This window comes from Schistocerca serialis, chromosome 2 (genome assembly GCF_023864345.2).
Source record: "Schistocerca serialis cubense isolate TAMUIC-IGC-003099 chromosome 2, iqSchSeri2.2, whole genome shotgun sequence".
In the NCBI taxonomy this organism is placed as follows: domain Eukaryota; kingdom Metazoa; phylum Arthropoda; class Insecta; order Orthoptera; family Acrididae; genus Schistocerca; species Schistocerca serialis.
In genome coordinates this window covers 308,252,146-308,267,984 of record NC_064639.1, presented here as the reverse complement: position 1 = coordinate 308,267,984, position 15,839 = coordinate 308,252,146, and positions in this window count along the sequence as shown.

The following is a 15,839-nucleotide window of genomic DNA, read 5'->3' as shown; positions in this document are numbered from 1 at the left end:
GGGGGCGTGAATTGCCATCCATGAAGACGAATGCCTCGCCAATATGGTTACACTATCAGTCGGAGGACGGCAGTCACGTATCGTACAGCCGTTACGGCGCCAGCCATGACCACCAGTGGCGTACGTCGGCCCCACATGATGCCACCCCAAAACATCAGGGAACCTCCACCTTGCTGCACTCGCTGGACAGTAAGTCTACGGCGTTCAGCCTGACCGGGTTTCCTCCAAACACGACGATTGCTTGAAGGCATATGAAACACTCATCGGTGAAAAGAACGTGATGCCAATCCTGAGCGGTCCATTCGGCATGTTCTTGGGCCCATCTGTACCGCGCTGCATGGCGTCGTTGTTGCAAAGATGGACATCGCCATGGAAGTCGGGAGTGAAGTTGCGCATCATGCAGCCTATCGCGCACAGTTTTAGTCGTAACACGACGTCCTATTGTTGCACGAAAACCATTATTCAACATGTTTTGGCGTTGCCGTCAGGGTTCCTCTTAGCCATAATTCGTAGGTAGTGGTCATCCACTGTAGTAGTAGCCTGAATGAGGCATGTCATCGACAGTTCCTGTCTCTCTGTGTCTCCTCCATGACCGAACAACATCGCATTGGTTCACTCCGAGATGGCTGGACACTTTCCTTGTTGAGAGCCTCCCTGGCACAAAGTAACAATGCGGACGCGATCGAACAGCGGCATTCAGCGTCTAAGCATGGTTGAACTACAGACAACATGAGCCGTGTACCTCTTTCCTGGTGGAATGACTGATCGGCAGTCGCACCCCCTCCGGCTAATAGGCGCTGCTCATGCTTGGTTGTTCACTCCTTTGGGCGGGTTTAGTGACATCTCTGAACAGTCCAAGGGACTGTGTATGTGATATAATATCCACAGTCAACGTCTGTCTTCAAGAGTTCTGGAAACTGGGGTGATGCAAAGCTTTTTTTGATGTGTGTACATACAGGATGTTTATTGTTAAAGTTCCAGTTTTAAAACGCTGTAGAAAGAGAACCACTTCTCAGGATGACGTCAAATTTGAACAGTGGAATTGTCACGGAAGAAAAAAAATTTAACTATAATTTAACGAACAAGTGGCGTTCTAAGCGTCAGAATACGCACACTAACTGAAGCGTGGCACACGTCCGAGATTGCGTAATGGATGAGCTCACAAGAGGTACAAACTATGTTAACCAATAGTCATAATATGCAACAAAAGTATACACTTTTCAAACGCTAACCTAGGCCATGGCAATAAAATTAATTAATAAGTGCCAAAATGCCAAAAGGAAGAAACATCATTACAGATTAGTACCGTAAAAATATACAGTTTGCCACAAAATGCATCTCATGTTTTGCATCTCTGCCTAGTGACATCATAAAATCTTTTTATTTAACAGTTCACCTAATGTGCAGTTGTGTTTTATACATCTGGAATATATGCATAGTATCCAAATTCGTTTCAGTATACATGTATATCAACACATCTGTCATAATCTGACTTGAATACAAAAAGGTGCTTAATTAGTCACAAAAGAAAAAAGTACATACTTCAACAGGATAATGCTCTCGTATGTCATATGCAGCAAAATACAATAAGAAGGGGTCAGAAAACAGAGATCAAGAACATGTCAGAAACGTATGCCATACCAGTTGTACCCCATGACCCAAAAACCTTCACATAAAAAAGTAATTGTGTTGCCTTTCACCACACTGGTGTTACTTACCATTTCAGATCTCTGTTGTACTACTCACTATATTACTGTTCATCACCTTCCCTTTACTACATACAAGCTAACGAAATATACCCATGCAAAGAGAAATGAACTTCAAAAAAATAAAAAACAGGGTCTCTAACATATGCCCTAACCATTACCTTATCATTCCTCATAATACATATTCCTAACCACAACTTATTTCTATCATATTATCATCATTATCCTCATAATCATCATCATCATCAATAATCACTAATACCTCCAACATATTTATCTCTGCTGTATCATCATCATAATAACCTCACAATATCCTCATATCTCGAAAATAATCAACAGTCAATACTCCCTGCTCTGTTTCATTGATCAATCCTTACACGAGAAATACTCCACAGTCACACTTCATAAATAACACTATTGAGCAAACAAACCTTCATTACTGTACAACTGATCATGAAAAGAAAATCTCCACAAAAATGCGTATTACCTCAGACACTTAATATTTCCTTCAGACAACACAGTCTTACCTTTCACAACCTGTAATTATTCCTTGAACTGGTATAAAATCATTCATATGCTTGCAATTCATCGGTACCAACACTATTTGCAAAATCGAATTTCCATTTGGACAATATAACTACGATTTCAACAATCTGTATATTTCACCACAACTGGTACTAAATCATCAATTTTATAAGTCACGACTGCTACTGTCGTCATGGTGTTCAAAACTCAGTTGTTTACTTCGTTTCGCCAATCTGTGTTTCACGTCCTAAAATTTCTTATTGGAAAATGTTTATTGAGAGCACAATTCCAGTTCCTTTCTTTTTTTATTCTTGGCAGTCCGACGTCGCGTCTGGGACGATGAGTAAGATATCCCAGATATTTCTATCAGTGAACAAAGTTTAGTGCTGCAGCAGCAGTATATTTTGTGTGATGTGACTCATTATTTACTGCCGGAATTGGCAAATCGCCGTTCCGTAGTACTTTCCTGTCGCGCATTGATACGTATATGCCGCAGTCGAACTTCAATGAGAATGCAGCTTGTTTTTCTCTACATATATTGCTGACGGGATCAAATAGTTATGAAATCGAGTAATTTCTCATTTAAATATCTTTAACCGGGTCAAATTTTGTTACTGTCATAAAATGCTTGTACCCAGATTTCATTTTGACTGTATCGGAAATCGGAATGTACTTTTTCGTCACTAAAATTACTTTCAACATATTTACATCAGGATAGTACTTTTCGACTGAAAAGAATAGTAAGAGAAGGCGAATGTACCAAGAAACTGAAAAATGGTTTATATCCAGCTCAGGCAGGCATCGTACGCCAATTTATGTCACCTAAACAGTATAATGGATCCCCTATCTACATTTGAACGTAATAAAATACATGGAATTCAGACTGTCATTTCTTTTAGTAATTATTTTGCACCAAAGCTCAGTACAATAGCGCATGGACTGTTCACTGTCTTGTGTGTAAGCGTGTTTTCGTACAAGAAAATAATCGCCAAGTTGACAGTACGAAAATGTTTGTAGTCGTAACTGCAAGGTATATGTATCAATAAAACTTCGCTGGTATGCCGCCAAGGCTGTTCACAGTTTCGACTGTGAGAAAAACTGTGTTCTCGCGAAAACTTACCTAAATGCCATGAATACATACAGATACCAAAAATGCCAAAATACGTATTAATGACCAAGATCATTGCACTTGCATTATCTTTCACTATGTGTAAGCTGTTGTTCCATTATTCTTATATGACCGCCTGTGTACTGTTTCAAGACTTCGTGTTTGTTTATACGTGAAGAACAAACTAGTGAAATGTTATCTAAGTTTTGGCATATGATACTTGAAATGATGGCTGTTTGTTCGAGTTCTTCAGAGGATGGGATAGCCAGATGTTCGATTTCTTGTTCTCCATGAGTTATAATGACACAGGATATTACATTCTTTTCTTTAGATAGTTTTTCCTACTTTGTCACTTCGTGGATTTGTTTCACTGTTCGACCTCGTATAGGCTAATGTGCTCTTTGTTAACGTGAAAATTTATTCTTTTTGTTCATCAAAGTTTAATTCCTTTCAATAGTGATAATAAGGTAGTCATGAGATCTTGTAAGCTGCTAGACTACTACGCTCATTACAGTGGTATTTATTTTTACGAGAAATTTTTCTTTGTCGTTCTGTTGTGTAGTTTTTGAGTTATTTTGTTCAGTTTCAAAGCTGCCTGGCCTCTAGCTTCGTAATAATAGGTTGCAAGTCGTTTCTAATCTCTTGTCGAATATATCTTGTGATTCTGCATTTTGTTCCGCGTTTTTTTTCAAGTGCTTTATGTTATTTTCTGAAACTGTTCTGTGTTTTGTTCCAGCGTTTTGTCTATTTTCAGTAGCAACTCTAACAAAGTTGGATTTTTACTTTCTGCATGCTTGTTTACTGGATTTGCGACGACTAAGTGTGTATTGTCTATAACTGATATTGCCTTGTGTACTGTTTGATTAAAAGCAATGAAACAAACCCGAACCGATTCTCTCAGTAAGTGGCTGTTGCGAAATTTCGTGTATCTCAGGCGAATTGCAGCCTGCCGATTCGTCTTCTGAAATTTCTTGATTTCTATTGGAAATCTGTTCTGTTGCATTATCTAATAAAGAACTTAACTATATTGAACACTTATTTGCATTCTCCGAAATCACAAATAAATTATTTATGTGTAATGACTGTTGTGCTTCTTCTGTATCATTAATAGCTTCACCACTACTGCGTGAAGTGATTGCGATCTAGTACAGCGGCGAAATAGGGTTGCTAGCCATAATGGGAAATACCAGACAAAATTTCTGTTTGTCATTAAATAACAGAACGTAATAATTTCTTTTACGAAACTGAAGTATCTGTGAAAAATCCACGTAACACTAGAATGTTTCACACGTTTTATACCCTTGCCTGCCTATGCAACAAAGACCTTAACTCTCAATTTTCGCAAAAGGAGAAAAGAAAAAGTCACATAAAACCACGTACAAATATGACAATGAAATTACAATAGCTGAAAGAAAAAATACGAATCTTAGCACATACACGTATAGCACTGATTGGCTTTCAAAAACCTGTATTGCAGTCTGTGTAATCACAGAAAAAACCAGAGGACTATCCTAGGCGAAAACGGTTGACGTGTGTAAGCTTTCTATCAAATTTCGTCTGTACGTGAGAAACTGAATACATCGATTTTGAAAACTCATGAAACAAGTACTTTAGATAACGTATTCAATTGCTGAGCAAAACTGAGTGTTGATTGGCCCTGTGTTGTGCAGTGTCGTGAAACAAAACTTACAACTTCAAGACATGCAAAATTTTGAAATAAAGAAAATGAACCTAATTAAGTTCCGAAAGAAACCAGTTGTGTGCTGAATGAAAACTATATAATTAAAACTCAGTACAGAAACACATTATGAACAATGCTTAATATGAAGTGCTATGTTAGATTAAAAAATCCACAAAAAAAGATTACTCTCTACTCGGAAGAAAATAACTGTTTCAAATTATCAAAACTGTTCACTGAAAAGTTGTGTACCTGCTAGTGCGGCACCTGACAATCGTGAGTACACACTGTTCGTACGCGAATGCAAGATGAGACCCGCCCTGACGCGGAAGTCACTTACCTCGTGCTCAGCGTGGTGTTTTGTGTCTAGAGTACTGACGTTCTCGAAGGCAAATACAGATCAGCAGATGCAACAGCTAAAGATAAATATCTCCATAAATTTCTTTTGTCAAAACAATCTGCTGCTTCGTGTGGCACAAGGTGCAATGCACACACGATAAAAATTCAAAACTTTAGTATGAATCACGGAGGTAGGTTTTACTATAAAGAAAACTTTTTTTAAGAAATCAATCTCTGGTTATAGAGAAAAATGCAGCACAACATAAAAAGCCTCCAACAATTACAAAATTCTCTCATTATAAAAATTACAAACTTGCCTTTACAATTTCTCCAAAATCTTCATCGATACCATGAACAAGAACATATTAAGTATCTGTATTCCACTCTGAAATAAAATATTCCAGATAGTTTCCCCCAGATTTACGAATACAAACCTCTTTCTCGGAAGAACTCAACTGCTCGCTACTATGCCTCAAATAAGAATGTCCAACGCTGTACAACAGAGTGACCAGCAAGTCAACCACAGATAAAACTAAACAGAAAGTCAAGGAATTTATTCACTACACATGCAGTGCGCTCTTTTACCTTTGTCCCAGCACAAAACGTGTGAGTACTTTGAAAGAGCACCAAAAATATTGTGTCGTCACTTCACCGAACCAGGTGTTCCACAACTATAGACGTTGACAAAACTTCACTTCATATCTCTGCGGTCACCTATGTCTAAAGTTTTTCCTGAAATGGCATAAAAACAAACTATATGTACTTCTGGGCTTTAGTTGATATGCAGGTATGATGTCAAACGCATTAACTCTGAAGGAACGGTCGTTTACATTAAAAGTGAACTACTTACCTCCATAGGTCTAAGCAAGGGGGTGTAGGATATTGCACTGACTGGCCTACAAACATGCTATGTCACCAACACATACAATAAACAGCATTAGCACACGCGGTAGTTATGGCAGCAGCTCGTGACTCCTACATCATCGACGATATAATTGGTATATAAATCGATTTTAGTTACGGGCGTACGTTAACAGATTAAAAACACAGATAAAAGCAATAGAAGACGCGGTGTTCTTCAGCCACAAGGTTTTAATACGATCGATACTTGGTTTCTCCAGGTCTAAGAACTGGAGAATAATACTGATAAAATTTACAAGTCAGATCACCAAGTGGATATACTGCTTGTCAGTACAGTAAATGCCGAGTGTGATATCATGATGAATTAATACTTTAGTAACAGGTTAATCCATAATATATACAGATTTTTTCCTACAGTGAGTCTAGGTAAGAAATTTGCAGAGGTTGCCAGCAATGCGCCATATCTCACAGTGACTGTTCCGACATAATACCATCTCGAGCTGAATATCATAGGTTAGAACACGAATCACTCCGATTTTCGCAGTGAGGAAATTACTGTACAATTTCATTTGAAGCTGCATTATATGCATAAAGTATAAATACCGCCCCACACAGCGATTTGAAGACCACATTTTTGTGAAAGCAGAATGTGACAACACGTGAGAATTACGAGTTTCTTAAATCCATAGACTGAAACCTCACAATGAAATCACTCGATATAACAGCTCCAGCTCAATATGACGAGCATATCATTATTCAAAAAATGTTTTTTTCTACAAATCGTTTGCCACAGCAACTTTTAATAATAATAATGAGATACAAACTACTATTCAACATCAAGATGGTCTGACAATTCCAAGCAAGAGCTTCCTAAGAGGACTTCAGCAGCAGCAGCCGTAGCAACAGCAGCAGTGATGACATCGCACCTTATCCATAATGCATTCGCCTTTCTATTTCAAGAAATAAGATACTAACTTAATGGCACTGAAATCGCCTGCACCAGAAACCACACCGACTCCCAAAACATACGTCTCTGTATCTACATCGGTCTGAATGAGCTACAAAACGCTGGATGGTTCATGGACATGTAGATAGTTAACTCCTTTAGTGGGTACCCAGCTCAAAATGATAATAGGCTTCTCTGAAGACAATAAACGTGTTATTACGAATGCTAAACATGGGCTGATTCTACTTAGAAGTGTTACTGATGATAACTAGTACACTCCTATAAGGGCGGCCGTGGTGGCCGAGCGGTTCTAGGCGCTTCAGTCCTGAACCGCGGGACTGCTACGGTCGCAGGTTCGAATCCTGCCTCGAGCATGGATGTGTCTGATGTCCTTAGGTTAGTTAGGTTTATGTAGTTCTAAGAATCATGAAAGAAGGCTGTCTACATGGAAGAACCCTGGAGATACTAAAAGGTATCAGATAGATTATATAATAGTAAGACAGAGATTTAGGAACCAGGTTTTAAATTGCAAGACATTTCCAGGGGCAGATGTGGACTCTGACCACAATCTATTGGTTATGAACTGTAGATTGAAACTGAAGAAACTGCAAAAAGGTGGGAATTTAAGGAGATGGGACCTGGATAAACTGAAAGAACCAGAGGTTGTACAGAGTTTCAGGGAGAGCATAAGGGAACAACTGACAGGAATGGGGGAAAGAAGTACAGTAGAAGAAGACTGGGTAACTTTGAGGGATAAAATAGTGAAGGCAGCAGAGGATCAAATAGGTAAAAAAACGAGGGCTAGTAGAAATCCTTGGGTAACAGAAGAAATATTGAATTTAATTGATGAAAGGAGAAAATATAAAAATGCAGTAAATGAAGCAGGCAAAAAGGAATACAAACGTCTCAAAAATGAGATCGACAGGAAGTGCAAAATGACTAAGCAGGGATGGCTAAAGAACAAATGTAAGGATGTAGAGGCTTATCTCACTAGGGGTAAGATAGATACTGCCTACAGGAAAATCAAAGAGACCTTTGGAGAAAAGAGAACCACTTGTATGAATATCAAGAGCTCAGATGGAAAGCCAGTTCTAAGCAAAGAAGGGAAGGCAGAAAGGTGGAAGGAGTATATAGAGGGATTATACAAGGGCGATGTACTTGTGGACAATATTATGGAAATGGAAGAGGATGCAGATGAAGGTGAAATGGGAGATATGATACTGCGTGAAGAGTTTGACAGAGCACTGAAAGACCTGAGTCGAAACACGGCCCCCGGAGTAGACAACATTCCAGTAGAATTACTGACAGCCTTGGGAGAGCCAGTCCTGACAAAACTCTACCATCTGGTGAGCAAGATGTACGAGACAGGCGAAATACCCTCACACTTCAAGAAGAATATAATAATTCCAATTCCAAAGAAAGCAGGTGTTGACAGATGTGAAAATTACCGAACTATCAGTTTAATAAGTCACAGCTGCAAGATACTAACACGAATTCTTTACAGACGAATGGAAAAACTGATAGAAGCCGACCTCGGAGAATATCAGTTTGGATTCCGTAGAAATGTTGGAACACGTGAGGCAATACTGACCCTACGACTTATCTTAGAAGAAAGATTAAGGAAAGGCAAACCTACGTTTCTAACATTTGTAGACTTAGAGAAAGCTTTTGACAATGTTGATTGGAATACTCTCTTTCAAATTCTGAAGGTGGCGGGGATAAAATACAGGGAGCGAAAGGCTATTTACAATTTGTACAGAAAGCAGATGGCAGTTATAAGAGTCGAGGGGTATGAAACGGAAGCAGTGGTTGGGAAGGGAGCGAGACAGGGTTGTAGCCTATCCCCGATGTTATTCAATCTGTATATTGAGCAAGCAATAAAGGAAACAAAAGAAAAGTTCGGAGTAGGAATTAAAATGCATGGAGAAGAAATAAAAACTTTGAGGTTCGCTGATGACATTGTAATTCTGTCAGAGACGGCAAAGGACTTGGAAGAGCAGTTGAACGGAATGGACAGTGTCTTGAAAGGAGGGTATAAGACGAACATCAACAAAAGCAAAACGAGGATAATGGAATGTAGTCTAATTAAGTCGGGTGATGCTGAGGGAATTAGATTAGGAAATGAGACACTTAAAGTAGTAAAGGAGTTTTGCTATTTGAGGAGCAAAATAACTGATGATGGTCGAAGTAGAGAGGATATAAAATGTAGACTGGCAATGGCAAGGAAAGCGTTTCTGAAGAAGAAAAATTTGTTAACATCGAGTGTAGAGTTAAGTGTCAGGAAGTCGTTTCTGAAAGTATTTGTATGAAGTGTAGCCATGCATGGAAGTGAAACGTGGGCGATAAATAGTTTAGACAAGAAGAGAATAGAAGCTTTCGAAATGTGGTGCTACAGAAGAATGCTGAAGATTAGATGGGTAGATCACATAACTAATGAGGAGATATTGAATAGAATTGGGGAGAAGAGGCGCTTGTGGCACAACTTGACTAGAAGAAGGGATCGGTTGGTAGGACATGTTCTGAGACATCGAGGGATCACCAATTTAGTATTGGAGGGCAGCGTGGAGGGTAAAAATCGTAGAGGGAGACCAAGAGATGAATACACTAAGCAGATTCAGAAGGATGTAGGCTGCAGTAGGTACTGGGAGATGAAGAAGCTTGCACAGGATAGAGTAGCATGGAGAGCTGCATCAAACCAGTCTCAGGACTGAAGACCACAACAACAACAACAAGTTCTAGGGGACTGTTGACCTCAGATGTTAAGTCACATAGTGCTCAGAGCCATTTGAACCATTTGAACATTCTATAAGACATAGAAGAACATACAACTGTAGTGGATAAATACTATTACTCTATCAGATGAAGGCTTACTCAATTTGTGAAACTCTTTCTCTTGAATAAATAATTCAATTTTTCGGAAATTGTAATCATTTGCTTGTCTGTACAAGTAAATCGCATCTACAGATTTCCGTGCCATTCAGATAATTGCTTCGTGGTGTGTCTTTTTCTTCTTTTTCTTAGAGTTTACTTCATATCGACAGCAGCCTTTCACCCAGTAGATGAAACTATCTGCATTCCATTCATATAAAGTAAAATCAGCGGAGTCTGCTTTTGTAAATCAGCACTTGTGGAGTTTGGAGAGACCCACAACACACCTACCGATATATACAGGATTCGTGAACTCCAATGAAAACTCAGCCATCTATGCGAATAATCCTGCACAGAAGATTGTGGACCGCTTCAAATTTGTCCTGGCAACATAATTTCTTGGCCATGATGTCCATTCCAACGGTAGAATAAACGACTTTCGAGACGTTTTGCAACATTCTTCCTGTTTTTGCCGAAAGTTAAATTATTCATTAATTTGTAAACATCTTTTTCAAACTCACACATCCCGACAGAACTCTTTTCAGTATTAACATCAATGTACTCATTCAACCAGGTACGCTAGTCGAAAGAGATGCCGCAGGTGATCGTAAGAAGTTACATCCTCAACCTGAGAGACGCTGGAGGTTTCTATAGTGAATAATGTATCTTTCCTTATTCCCCAGCATAGCCATCATCTTGGGGACAGAACAATTTTGCAGGAGTAGGCGCTCCGGACACAGCGGAAAGTCGTTGTGTGTTGCAATTCATGCCTATACAGATTGTTTACATCCAATAAAAGGACGTAACTCAAATCATCAGGTTATCTGTACTCCTCCTCACTCGGTCGTGGTTTATTTGCCTTGGCGTATCTGTGGCCTTACAGACAAAGTCCCCCGTCAATTCTGCGTTCGAAAAAAAGCAACATATCAACATCAGTCAACAGGTCGACGTTGAAACGTGTCTTTTTTAATACCGAACCCACGAAAGCCTTGGCGTCGTGTAAGGCAGGATCCAGATTGCATATGCCCACGCATACACAATTGTCTGCAGATAAGCGTGCATCTATCTCCATGTAGGCTTTATGCATATCCCTCTAAATCAGAGATGCTGAACTCCTGCCACACACATACCACTAGTCTATACTCCGCCATCTGTTGTGACAGTGTCTGTGAATTTGCTGGTGAATGCAATTCTATCAGAGATGCTAAACTCCTGTCACACACATACCACTTGTCTATACTCCGCATCTGTTATGACAGTGTCTGTGAATTTGCTGATGCATGCAATTATTTTGGGCAATGTGGTTTCGTTGAGTCTCTCCGTCTAATACAAATATTCATATAGGTAGACCCCCCATGTTCTTTACAAGGTTACAAGCTAAAACTTTGCATCATCAGGAAATGCAGCTCGAGTGATACGTATACCCTCCCGAAGCACTGTCTCCGCAAGTTTATGAAGAGATGTCTGTATGAGTCGTAAGGAATCCAGGTAGAGGAGCACTGTATTTGGCGTGATTTGCATGGAGAATAAAATTTATTTTTTTATATTGTCAGGTATGATACTGATCTTATCATTCATGAGCCTAAAATCCCCCATTCCCAACAAGAAAGTGAACATCATACGCGCTAAAATTATATGAGAAGACGGTTATGGGCCAGGGCAGCTAACCCGCCGAAGGACACATCTCGCAAAGTGGCTACACCATGTGCTCATGTAATTCTGAAACACACATATACCATGTGAAATTACACACACACACACACACTTATATATATATATACACGCCATCCCTATGACTCTGAGAATTATGTTGGTGGATTAAGAGCGATGGGTTCAGGATCAATGACATCTGATCCCTAACTCATCGAAATGTTATCAATGAAATCTAAGAAACGGTATAACAGCCGGTAACTACCTAGAAAAAAAATTAGACACAAGGACATAAAATAACCGCTGTTTTCGTTCAGTATTCTCATGTTCCATTAATTCCGCAAATAAGCCATCCATTTCTTTTACAGAAGTGTGGTCACCTGCATTGTAAAACACAAATTGAGACAACATGGCAAGGCTGCAGTGGAACCTGAGAACAGAAGAGTCTGCAAGTTTCCTTCGGTTATCAGTGACAACGCGGCTGCTGGAGCAATCTGAGAACGGGTTGGTCTGCAAGGTCTACTGGTTACCTACCAAGGTTACACTGCATCTGCTCAGACATGGATTCCATAAAGAGAGTTCACACTCTGAACCATCTTTTTATTGGACGACTGGTATTTTACCACATACAGAGAGGCTCGCAAGAGAAAACTGCTTAAAAGTAGAAATCGATAGCTGACGCTTCCACTGTCGTATAGGCAATGTCTCGAAAATTATTTCTCCTGTTCTTTTAGAGAAGCGGAGATAGCATATGTTATCTGAAGACTGTAAGAGAGGAGGCAGAAAACAGTAAGTGAATAAATAAGTACCGTACATAGCTTTTTAAACGAAACTGTTTGTTTATTGGTAAACCAATTTACTGGTAGCTAACATTTTATGAGGTGGCCATGAACTCACATTGTCCATATATCTTCTTCAGCTGCTTGAGGGTAGGAAATCTTTGTGTTTACCGCGAAGACATCACATCTACACATGTCATTGCATAATAGTCCCCGTGGTTTGCATAGTCAAAATTGTCTTTAAACACATATTGTCCACACTCATTACACTGCATAACCGTTGTGTGTCTGCGATGATCTTCGGACTTTGAAAAATCACTTTAATGTAATACTTGTGTAATACTTCTACATTTATGCTACACGCTGTACAATTCATGTTAGTGATGACTAGTTTATGAGACGCTCATGCAGAATAAAGCGTCTGCTGTAGTGCTTGCAGGGAAGTCCTGCGATGATTCGAATTCAGTATGTACTCCGTATCTCCAGTCTTCACCGCCCCATGCTACTTTAAACAATCTATCACCGCTATGAGTGATAATTTCTTAAACTTCTGGCTGAGTGGGCATCTGAAACCACCATCAGTCGCATAGTAAGATGCGTACATGTCATACAATAGTCCATTGCATTTTTGCAGCACAAAGAAAAACAGTACAAACTCCTTACATTTCAGTAACTTAGTGCCTGCCTGCGAACGGCGAGAGTTTCTACTGCTTGCCTTCGTACTGCCAAACGCTATCTTGCCCAGCAAGATCGCCAGATCTCTTCTAAATCGAGAATTTTTGGACCATGTTGGACAGGGCCCTCTAACCAGTTCGTGATTTTGACAGTCTGACGCACCAGTCTAACAGAATTCGGCACTATATCCCCCAATATGACATCCAGTGCCAAGGCGAGTAACTTCTTGCGTAAGGGCCAGAGATGGACCAATGCGTTATTGACTTGTTCAGTCAGTGAAGCGCGTTCTCTTGAATAATTAATTCAATACATCACATCTACCGATTTCCGTCCCATTCGGATAACTGCTTCGCGGATTTCTTTTTTTTTATGTTTAGTTAGGTAAAAACCTGAGTACTCGACACATCTGGATAAGCGGCCGATAATCCTTTCGCGTAAAACCTCAAAACAAGAAGATTAGTGGCGCGGTTATGTAAGACGAGGCAAATGGCTCGCAGATTGTGGGGTCTGTAGTTCTCAGTTCCAAGATGTATATATACCATACAGATACCTGTGCCACACAGAGAAGGGGCCGGCCGCTGTGACCGAGCGGTTCTAGGCGCTTCAGTCCGGAACCGCGCTGCTGCTACTGTCCCAGGTTCGAATCCTGCTTCGGGCATGGGTGTGTGTGATGTCCTTAGGTTAGTTAGGTTTATGTAGTTCTAAGTTCTAGGGGACTGACGACGTCAGATGTTAAGTCCCGTAGTGCTTAGAGCCATTTGAACTATTTGGACAGAGAAGGGCTAGGGTTGGGCATTGTGCGGCCTCACAGGCTCTCATGATCGAAGGCAATGAGTGCCAAAATAGGTGATGATGAAGTTCCTCGTATGGTACAGCAAGTAGTTTTTTTGTCGTGCGACCTTGAGGTGCATACTGCAGTGCAACCGAAAACCTGTCTGTCGTATGATGAAGACAGTCGTTTTATCCGTAGGGATGGGGTCAGGACCACAGATGGAGTGTCGTGTGTATGTTTGTGTACGACTGTACACTATTCTACATTATCATGTGCACTGTGCACACGTTTTTCCTTGTACATCATATGTGCTTGTACATACGTGTCTATATGTGCAGTTCTTCGCCTGTTGCTGTTAGTCCCTGTGCACTGTAAATACTGTATAACCCTTTGTAGTTGATCAGCTGCTGTTGTGTGAATAAAAATCATTCTCCTCATCTCTTAGTACGACGTATGTCTACTAATCGTTATAATGAGTGATGCTATAAATATTGTGTATAAAAAATTCCGTAGTAGTAGTTGGTCAGTTGCTGTTATGTATATAAAATCATTCTGCCTATAAGTAATCTATTTAAAAAAAGTATTGTTACTGTTAATAAACCATATATATATATATATATATATATATATATATATATATATATATATATCACTAAGTTTTAAAATACTGTCCAAATAATTATTTACTATTTACTTTGAATTCGGCCTGACTCGTGTTCAGCCCTATAGTCACAAGTACATACATGGGCATTCCTTCAATAAATTCATCCTCCACCGATTTTATAGTTATAGGCCAACACTTAGCACTGTGGTACATGAATAATACAGGCATAGATGCATTGCTAGACTTGCATATTTACACTGTTGTGCGCAAATTTTGGACAAATTTATAGTACACAATCTATCTGTTGAATTGATAAATCATAGCACAGAACTTTTGATTTAACAACACTTAAATGTTTGAAGTGAATATTCGTACCCCATGAGGTTAATTCTATCATTGCCTTACCGTGCATATCGGCATCCGAACCTGTGAATGTCACTAGGAGTGTGAGATGGGTCATACTCATCCGTCATCTTCACGTCTATGTATTTCACAAAACTGCGTAGATACTCCTTCTCATACTACGATTGCTCCACTTAAGCACCTATACGTCGTGGATTCCTACTTCTGTAACTACTTCAAAGGCATTATCAAGTGTCAGGACTCTGTTGACTTCTTTAGAACAGAGGCAGTCGCATTGTACGTGTTGTTGAACAACGGTGCTCGTTTGGGACCTGACTGCTGTGGTTGTGCTATGACATACTCGGACGACACTTCTTCAGGAAAAATCCCGTGGACAGTGGCTGCTGTTGCGATGTGTGCAACATCTGCGCGTCCTCATCTGTAGGAATAATAATAACAAGGTCGTAAATATAACAATATACACATCTAATAATGATAATTAAAGGCGGATTGTCAAAATATCTACTGATAGCCTTCTTCTTCCCAGCCGATTGCAGCTGCTACTGCTGGCGGCTCTTTATGCTGGACAGCAAATGATGAAGCACACTTAATCACATTATTATGAAAAAAAAATGGTCAGAGGGTGGGGAGATGGATTTGCAGGCCATTGGCTGACAACGTGCAAAATTGCTCGGGCGAACTTGCATGCAATTCGCTGAGCAGGGCACAGGGATGTGGGGGAGCTTGGTGCAGGGGTTGCGGGCACGGGGGCGGGAGGGGGAGGGTAGTGTTGATGACAAGGAAGTGCTGATACTGATGTCAGAATTCTCGCAATGGCCATGGTGCAAATGACCTGACGCAATGATGACATAATTCTAGGAACGGCCTTGATAATAAGACAGCACTAATGTTGATGTCAGCGAAATATAACAAGCATAATTGCTTTAGAACCGAGTGCTGATGCTGATGCCAGAGAAATTCCTGCC